Below are 10221 nucleotides of genomic sequence, written 5' to 3'. Positions count from 1 at the left end.
GTTAACAGTGGACAATTATCAATAGGCCTGTGGTCATACCCCAATAAGCATAATAGAATGTATGATTCTATTCGGTTACACAGATAATTAGGATTAGGGTATTCTTTTAGGCGATGGAGAGCCCTGGGTCTCTTCCTTCCAGGGGCCTGGTTTTCCAGTTGGTATGTCATTTCCATAGATATTAGGCATACAGCTGAAAGTCCACTGTCTGGCCCAAGATAGAGTCCTGCTTTTAAGATAGAGCCTGTTCTGTTTCCTCCTTCATTCCCCCCTCTTGATGCTCTTAACTCTTAGTATCAGCATCACTTATAAGGCTATATTGCACCCTGGCTCTCTGACCACCAATGTGGGAGAACAACACCAACCTTTGGGTTACAAAGTTCATAATACATTGTGAAATGCAGGGTCCACAAAGCAGAACTATCAAGGCAACTATAACAATGGTAAATATAGTTTTCCACCAATCACCCTTCACCCAAAATAGTACCGAACTCCAGAAAGGAATGTTTTCATTTGACATTGCTTTTACCTGGGTTTCTTTTTTTGTTTTTTCATCTAAAGCAGTTGATACATTGCCAGATAAATCAGGAATGTATACACAACCTTAATTATAGCACAGGTCCCTCCTTGAGCAGCTGTGAGCATGTCTAAAGCCATTCTAATTTGAATTACCGCTTCTGTTACTTTTATGAAACGGGTGTTTACATAATATGTAACCCCATGACCGGAGTCTATTGACTGTAGATCTCTCTTATACCTAGAGAGCAGGGATAGATTATGATTGACAAGAGAAAGGAAAGTCTCTTTTTGTTGTCCCAGAAAAGAGCAGAGTGGTTTAAAATCTCCTTGGCGGAGCGGTGACACCCACCAAGGAAGTCCATCCATCATAGACAGAGGCATAGCCCCACATACCGAACAGTTGGAGGTATTGTGGAAGTCCACATAGGAATGTGCATGTTGATGAGAGCGAGCAGCAGGAGTTGATTATGTGGCTTCATCCTTAAAGGGCTCGTCCGGGATCTTCTTTTTTTTCTTAAGGATGATCTTGGTCTCTCAAGCGTCAGTGGGGTCCCTCTGCGCAGTCCACTCAGTGTTTTCTGGGTCTGCGTGGTATACTCTTTTCACCCTCATATGATAGATCCAAGGGGCAATACCTGTAACTTTAACTGCAGTAGAGGTAGTTAGAATAACAGCATAAGGGCCCTTCCACTGAGGGGCTAGTGAATCATGTTTCCAATCTTTGACCCATACTTGGTCACCAAGCATAAACTCATAAATCTGTTCCCCAAAGGGGAACAGCACCCTTTCTTGTACAAACTTAGTTACTTGATTTATTACCTTATCCAGTTCCATCTGCTGTGAAATCCTATCCCCACCCTTACCTGAGGCAAATTTGTTGACACCTGTTTTATTATGGGAGGGGCCTCCCATACACATCGTATAGAGAATAGCCTTGGGACTGTGGGGTCATCCTGAGTTTGATCAGAGCCATCGGGAGCAAGTCCACCCAGGAGCAGTCAGTCTCTCTGATGCACTTGGAAAGTGTCTCTTTAAGTGTCCGGCTGGTTCGTTCCACCATCCCAGAACTCTGGGGCCTATATGCACTGTGCAGTTTCCATTTGATGTTTAAAGTTTTGTTTTCTTGTTGTACTAAATCAGTCTGGTCCAATGCTGGAAGGAAATCCAAATCTGGGAACTATTTTCCTAAGCAGGCACCGGGCTACTTCTGATGCTCTTTCTGTCCCGGTAGGAAAAGCTTCTACGCATTCCGAGAACGTACCAGCAGGTACATACCAGCGGATAACGGTAGTGTCGGTGAGGTTTCATTTCAGTGAAGTCCACTTCCAAGGGTGTTCAAAGGGCAGCGTACTTTCAGCTGAACCCCTGGAGGTTTTTGTCTGTGCTGAGAGGCAGCATTAACCTGTGAGCAAGCAGTGCAGTCCAGAGATTCTGTCCTGCATAGGGAATAGAGGTGGGGAACCAAGAAATATTTTTTAATTAGCTCTTCCAGTTTATCATGGCCTAGGTGGGATGCTTGATGTGTTTGACTTACCAGAGTGGGTGCCAACTCCTCTGGTACCAATAATTTGCCACTTGGCAAATCCCACCATCTCTTTTTCAGTCTTGATGGCCCCCTTCCGCTTTGGCAAGTTGGTTTTAGGCTTCAGTGTATTCCAGCGTTAGCTCAGGCATCTCCGCCACTATGAGAGCTTTAATAGGGGCTTCACTTGTCACCCCCAAGCCCTCGGCTGCTTGTTTAGCAGTCTTATCTGCCAGTCCGTTTCCCTGAGCCTGGGGGGTATCCTCTTTTTGATGTCCTTGGCAGTGTATGACTGCAACGCTTTCTGGTTCCCAGACAGCATCCAATAGGGTCAGAATTTCTTCTTTATTTTTAACGTCCTTTCTGTTGGCTGTCAAAAGACCCCTTTCTCTTTATATAAAGCCCCATGTACATGTAAAGTAGCAAAAGCATACCTGGAGCCTGTGTAAATGTTTGTCTTCTTACCTTTTGACAGCAGGAAGGCCCGGACTAGAGCATACAGTTTGACCCGTTGAGCAGACCAGTGTGATGGCAGAGAGCTAGCCTCAACATGGTTTCTTCCATGTCTACTGCATATGCCGACAGTCATTGTTCTTGTTTCAACGGGCTGGTGCCGTTGGTGTACAGGACCCAATCTGGGTCCAGGATTGACTGGTCTCTCAAGTCAGGTCTGCTGGCATAAACTTCTTCCAGGATTCCTTTGCAATCATGTGAGACCCACCTTCTCCCAGAGGAAGGAGAGTGGCCAGATTCAGGGCCCGACGAGGCTCAATAGTAACATGGGGGCTCTTACATAACAGTCCTGGGTATGAGTGATCCGGGGTGTCAACAACCGTTTATGAGGGTCCTCTTGCAGGAGACTGTTGACCTCATGCGGGACTTTTACGATCAAATCTTGGCTCAAAGTCAGCTTGGTTGCCTCCCGGACCAATAAGGCAACCACAGCAGCTGCCCGTAAGCATCCCGGCCACTCAGTGGCAACAGGACGTAAGCCACAGGCCTGTCCCATGCCCCCACAGTCTGGGACGACACTCCTATAGCCACCTTGTCCTTTTCACTCATCTCACACGCTAGTAAAGTAATGCTCAAAATTCTCCAAGCCAGGCTTCAGCAATACGTGAACCATGAACTTCCTGATGTTCAAGCTGGTTTTAGAAAAGGCAGAGGAACCAGAGATCAAATTGCCAACATCTGCTGAAACACGGAAAAAGCAAGAGAGTTCCAGAAAAACATCTATTTCTGCTTTATTGACGATGCCAAAGCCTTTGACTGTGTGGATCACAATGAACTGTGGAAAATTCTTCAAGAGATGGGAATACCAGACCACCTGACCTGCCTCTTGAGAAATCTGTATGCAGGTCAGGAAGCAACAGAACTGGACATAGAACAACAGACTGGTTCCAAATAGGAAAAGGAGTATGTCAAGGCTGTATATTGTCACCCTGCTTATACGCAGAGTACATCATGAGAAACGCTGGACTGGAAGAAGCACAAGCTGGAATCAAGATTGCCGGGAGAAATATCAATAACTTCAGATATACAGATGACACCACCCTTATGGCAGAAAGTGAAGAGGAACTCAAAAGCCTCTTGATGAAAGTGAAAGAGGAGAGTGAAAAAGTTGGCTTAAAGCTCAACATTCAGAAAACAAAGATCATGGCATCCGGTCCCATCACTTCATGGGAAATAGATGGGGAAACAGTGGAAATAGTGTCAGACTTTATTTTTCTGGGCTCCAAAATCACTGCAGAAGCTGACTGCAGCCATGAAATTAAAAGACGCTTACTCCTTGGAAAGAAAGTTATGACCAACCTAGATAGCATATTCAAAAGCAGAGACATTATTTTGCCAACAAAGGTCCGTCTAGTCAAGGCTATGGTTTCTCCAGTGGTCATGTATGGATGTGAGAATTGGACTGTGAAGAAGGCTGAGCGCCGAAGAATTGATGCTTTTGAACTGTGGTGTTGGAGAAGACTCTTGAGAGTCCCTTGGACCGCAAGGAGATCCAACCAGTCCATCCTAAAGGAGATCAGCCCTGGGATTTCTTTGGAAGGAATGATGCTAAAGCTGAAACTCCAGTACTTTGGCCACCTCATGCGAAGAGTTGACTGATTGGAAAAGACTGATGCTGGGAGGGATTGCAGGCAGTAGGAGAAGGGGACGACAGAGGATGAGATGGCTGGATGGCATCACTGACTCGATGGACATGAGTCTGAGTGAACTCCGGGAGTTGGTGATGGACAGGGAGGCCTGGCGTGCTGCGATTTATGGGGTCACAGAGTCGGACACGACTGAGCGACTGAACTGAACTGAACTGAAAGAGTAAACGGCTTAGCAAGGTCTGGCAGGCCCAAGGCAGGTGCTGACGTAATTGTACCGGATTCGAGTTCTATTACCACCAGGACTTGTTTTGCAAGCCTGACGGGGCGTAGCGGGTGGGGGGCTCGTTGTGGTGGTTGTCTTCTGCCCAGACCTCAGGAAATATGTTGAATTCTCTCTCTCCACTGTTTAGCCTGTCCGGTTTCCCTTCCGGGAGATCATGCAACCTCCATTCATCTTGAGGGGTTACCGAGAGGAAGAGTAAATAGGTGGTTGAGCCCACTCGAAGAGTGGGTCTTTCGTGGGGGAAAAGTCACTTGTGCCCCCAATTTAGACAGCAAGTCTCTTCCCAACAAGGTACTGGTCATTCAGGGATGTATAAAAATTCATGAGTCACTTGGTGACTGACATTTTTGGGGTAGGCTTGAGACACAAAGGCTGCATTTATCACCATCTGAGACCCAGCAGCCCCTGGATCTATTGGCGTATAAAGTATACTGGCTTCGCACAGTCTTTCGTAGAACTCAGAGGGTGATTCTTTCCCTCTTTGAATCACTTCAGAGGGTTTTGCCATACTCATAGGTTTTGGGGTCCCGCCCTGAGGCCTTGTAAAATAGCCGCCCAATATCTCTCCAGGTGGCCCCTCCCTTCCTCTGTGTTACAGTCTCAATTGGGCCTCTCATCGGGGTGGCTAGTTCTGCCCACCGCTGCAGGTCTGCAATACCCTCAGGTGCCACTGCTCTTAACCATTTTCTGGCCTCAGTTAGGATCCTGTGTCTGTCCTCAGTGATGAAGAGAGAGACTAGAAGTTGGATTATGTCATCCCATGTAGGGCAGTGGGTTCGAAAAATAGTCTCCATTGGCCTAATCTTGTAATAATAGGCTACGGGGGGCTGATGGTAGTGGCCATCTGTCCCCTGAACTGGAGGCTGCTGTAACTCTCTGAGGGGCATTTGTAGTGGGGCCCTTTCCTCTGGCTCCTTAGTGGAGCACAGCCTCTGTTTGATTCTGGTGTCTCCTTTTCCCTTCCTGTCTGTACTCACCGGGAGAGACGGGTATAGCTTGGGAAGTTCAGCTGGAGGCGGATCCTGGAAGTGTTGGCCAGAGGCTTCTGCCACCGGCATCGGAGCCTGCCGAGGTGGCGGCTCTATGACCTCCGGGAGAGCTGGTGGAGGAGCAGTGGCTGCTGCAGGAACTTCACCTGGCCCTGGATCGGGCATTACGGTGGCCTTGGGTCCTGGCGGTGGGCACATCATCATCCAGTATGGGGGAAGGGCAGGTCATCCTTGTCCAAATCCTGCCAGATCCCAGAGGGAGAAGGGGGATCATCATGTCTTCACCTGCTGGTCAGCACGGCCGAACCAGAACACCACGTGGTCCAAGACTGTTTCTCCCTTAAAGTCTGTTCTGCCTTGGTGGGCTTGATCAGGTGTGGATGAAAACACAGATGGGTTAAATATCCCACTCCAGAAAAGCCAATTCATACTCACTTATGTATCCCCCTCCTTGTAGCCTGACAATTTTGAGGGGGTCAAGAATTTCACAGCAGACGGGATACCTCCTAGGGGAGGCTAGAATACAAGCACACGAGGATCAAGTTTCTTCTCCTAAAAATCCCCTGGTGATTGCTTGGTAATAATTTTCCCCAAGACAGCGTGGACACACCTCTGAATAACCTTCACAAATTTCCTTCCTAAGCCCTAACATGCTCGTTGACCTGTGTACCAAGCAATCGCTGCCACCTGCATATTCCAGGCTTCTGTGGGTCCGTGCCCCTTCCAGTCCCTCCCAGGGGGGTGATCAGGCCCCCTCTTCCACCTTCCGGGTGGGTTCCTCCTCACCTGAGCGCTCAGTTCCCCTGCTGCCGTCCACTACCTGCTAACATGAAAGGTCCGGGTGTTGAGAAGCAGAATCCTTCCTGAAGGACAAAGGCACCTTTCCCCTCTAGAAAATTCAAGCCGCAAGGCCTCGGAGTAGTCCCAAATGGGACTTATCTCCTCAAAGTGAGGAGTTTCCCAGCCAAAGCACCAAATGTTGTAGCCACGCATTCCCGGAAACAAACTTACTCAGAAGGACAATGCAGATAGTGGAGTGCAATTTATTACACTGGGGGGCCCAAGGCAGAGTCTCCTCTTAGCCAAGGACCTCAACCAGTTTTTGTGAAAACCTTATATACCCTAAGTGTATAAGGTTCCTTGAAACTAGTCTGACCAAAGGAAAAAGAAAGATACAATCAAAGTTAACCCGTGATCATATGCCTTAAGCCTAGGTAGTTAACAGTGGACAATTATCAATAGGCCTGTGGTCATACCCCAATAAGCATAATAGAATGTATGATTCTATTCAGTTACACAGATAATTAGGGTATTCTTTTAGGCGATGGAGAGCCCTGGGTCTCTTCCTTCTGGGGGCCTGGTTTTCTAGTTGGTATGTCATTTCCATAGATACTGGGCATATAGCTCAAAGTCCACAGTCCGGCCCAAGATGGAGTCCTGCTTTCAAGACAGAGCCTGTTTTGTTTCCTCCTTCAGTCAGATTTCATTTCCCACCTTATTTAGTTCATTTGTGGATCAAGTCCCCATGTCTCTGAAAGATCATGGACTGCAGGGCTGCCCGATTGCTGTGGTGTGCCCCCGTTCAGGGAACACTCTCCAAGCCATAGACTGGGACTGGAGGCCTGGCATCCTGGGTTGGGCCCAAGACCCAGAGCCTCAGCCAGCTGCAGCTCCCCTCCCTGTGCCCTTCCTTTGCATTAGCATATCTGGCAGTCACAGCCCTTGTCCCTCAGGCTGAATCCCTGCTCAAGAGCCCAGGCGTGTCCCCAGGAGACCCAGGGAGCTGGCAGGCCCCTCCCTCTCCAGCTGTCATCCCCTCTGCCAGCCCCACCTCTGGGAGTCCTGGACTCGGTTCCTTTTCCTCCTTCTGAAAAGTCTAGTTCACAATGACTTAAAAATATCTTTTTTAAGTTCAAAATGTGCTTTCTGTGGAAGTGTGGAAGGGCTAGAATATAAAGTTAAGTACAGATAGCACAGGCCATGGAGTCAGGGAATTTAGGGCTCTGCCCCCCACAGAGGCTGTGCAATTGTGGGTAAGTTGCTTCATGTCTCTGGGTCTGTTTCCACATTTTCATATTTCCCCATTTTAGGGGAAAATAATCATAGTTCCTACTTCCATGGGGTGTGAAAGTGAAGTTGCTCAGTCATGTCCGACTCTTTGCGATCCCATGGATTGTAGTCTACCAGGCTTCTCTGTCCATGGGATTTTCCAGGCAAGAGTACTGGAGTGGGTTGCCATTTCCTTCTCCAGGGGATCTTCCTGACCCAGGGATCGAACCCAGGTCTCCTGCATTGCAGGCAGATGCTTTACCCTCTGAGCCACCAGGGAAGCCGTGGGGTGTATGAGCACTAAAAGAGAAAATGCGTGTGAGAAAAGGACAGTCAAGCACACAGTGGGAACTTACTCACTCTTAAATAACAGTTAACACTCCCTCATGTGTCTGCGTGCTAAGTCACTTTAGTAGTGTCCAACTCTGTGATCCTATGGACTGAAACCCACCAGGCTCCTCTGTCCATTGGATTCTCCAGGCAAGAATACTAGAGTGGGCTGACACGCCCTCCTCCAGGGGATCTTCCCTGACCCACATCTCCTGGGTTGGCAGGGGGTTCTTTACCACTAGCGCCACCCCAGTATTTTGTAGTTTTCAAAGCAGCTGCCTGGCTCAAAAGGAGGACCCAGGAGAAGAGCCGGACCCAGGACCTCTGCTCCCACCTGGGGGTCTCAAGGTTTGAAACCAAAGCCCTTAGCCGGGGCTCTGTCCGGGAGGAAGCCCCCCAAGCCCCGCCCAGGCGTGGGTCCCTGCAAGTCCAGGCAAGAGCCGTCTTGAACCATGCGCCCCCTTGTGACCTGTCTCGGAAACAGCACCTCGGACCCACTAAGATTCCCAGAAGCCCCATTCACCACTCACCCAGGAAGGGGCCACAAAATTGGATTAACGTGGCTTTAGAAAGGCAAGGAAAAGACGACCACAGGTGCAAACATGGCTACCCTAACAGCAAGAGGAGACTGTGATGAGCACTCCCGGGGAGTCTGCTGTGTTCTGTTTCTTGACCTCAGCTTGACCTCTGTGCCAGCCGCGTAGGTACTTTGTAGGTTCGTGTCATATTGTTCATTTCTGTCTCGTGCACACTTCTGTATATACGCTATACTTCACCCTGGCCTGTAGCTTTGTTTGTTTACTTGTTTGTCTTTTGGACAGCCATGCTGCCCGGCTTGTGGGATCTTGGTTTCCTGACCAGGGATCAAACCCAGTCCCAAAGCAATGAAAGAACTTAACCACTGGACCGCCAGGGAATAAGAATCTTATCCCTGGCATAAGATTTTTTTTTTGTTTTTTTAAATAATCCGACAGGTGTGAGGAGGAGTTTAATAGAAGTCAGCTTTGCACAGTGCAAGTGTCTGGGGCTGACAAAGAAGTCCCAGAGGCGGCAGAGGCAGGGATCTGGGCTAAAGAGCTGCCACCGGGTGACCTGAGGGGCTTTTAGCACAGCTGCATGTTCAGATGTCTGACCCGCAGGCTCCTGGCCTCTCCTTCAACTGGCCTCCCCCAGATTCCCAGCAGGCAGGCGGTGCTGCTTCGAGCGGCTGGTGGGAGCCTCGACCCAGGCTGTGCCATTTTAAGCGACACACTTCCCACACCCCAGCTGTCACCCTGCTCTGGGCTCCCAGCTCTGCCCCCTCAAAGCTGCTCCTCTATTCAGAAGCTGGGCTGTGTGTGTCCCCCACTTCTGGGAGCAAAGGGGAGCCCAGACCCTGGCTCTGCCAGGGGCTCTCGTGACCCCTGAGTGGTTCCCGTGCTCTCAGGCTGCCCTGCCAGGGTGGGGCTGAGCTCTGGGGTCTGGCCGAGCTGGGCTGGGGGCAGGGGTGGTAGTGGCATTGCCAGGGCCAGGGTTCCCAGCTGGGCCAGGCCATGGTCCCGAGCAGAGTCGGTTGGCCCCAGGCCCCAGACTGTTTGGCATTTTCTGCAGGCACACGCCAGCACCCAGGCAGCCTGGCAGTGGTGGCGGGCCCTGGCTTTCCCTCTGGCAGTGGCCAAGCGGGCACCTGGCCCGTACCTCCCACAGGGCCCCTCCTGGTCTCCCTGACCGCCTCCTCCTGGGCCAAGCTTCCCCGGCGCCCAGTAGGGTGGGCCTTGTCTGGATCTGTGCAGGGGGTCCTCAGCTCTCCCGGGTCTGAGGCAGAGGCCTCGAGCCCAGACTGGCATGAGGTGGGCAGACAGCAATGTGACGACTGGGGTAAGAGGGTCTGCTGCCCAGGCGTGTGCGGGTCTGCTGCCCAGGGTGGAGGCCTGTGGGCTGCCTGCCTTCAAACCCCAGCCCCCAAGCTTGGCTGTATGATCTGGGCCCAGTCCCTTCTCCTCTCTGCCTCTGTTTCCCCATCTGTAAAATGGGGTAAGAAGTAGCTCCCTTGTTTTAGAGGAGAGTGAACAGACGCAGGGAAGTGGGCTTTCTGCTCAAGCTCCCCAGCCAGAAGGAGCTGGTATGTGAACCTGGTCTGAATCTGAACCCAGCACCCAGGCTGCTGATCACAGGCCACTTAGCCACCCTCCATGAGCAGGCCAGGGAGCCAGTGCCTGCTGCCATGGGCCGAGCAGGTGGCCTGGCAGGAGAGTAAACTGCCACAGCTGCCCTGGGCTCTCGGGATTGGTTGGGGCCAGGGGCCAACCCTGAGCCCTCCCAGCCTCCAGGACTCCAGGTCACAGACACCTGCCCCCCGGCGGGGCAGGAGGTGGGCCTGTGGGGTGCTGGGCCGGGGAACCTGAGGAGATCGTGTTCACAGGGGGGTCTGCGGGGGGAGGGGGGTGG

Source organism: Bos indicus x Bos taurus, chromosome 25 (genome assembly GCF_003369695.1).
Source record: "Bos indicus x Bos taurus breed Angus x Brahman F1 hybrid chromosome 25, Bos_hybrid_MaternalHap_v2.0, whole genome shotgun sequence".
Taxonomy (NCBI): Eukaryota; Metazoa; Chordata; class Mammalia; order Artiodactyla; family Bovidae; genus Bos; species Bos indicus x Bos taurus.
Note: the sequence above shows the minus strand (reverse complement) of the source record.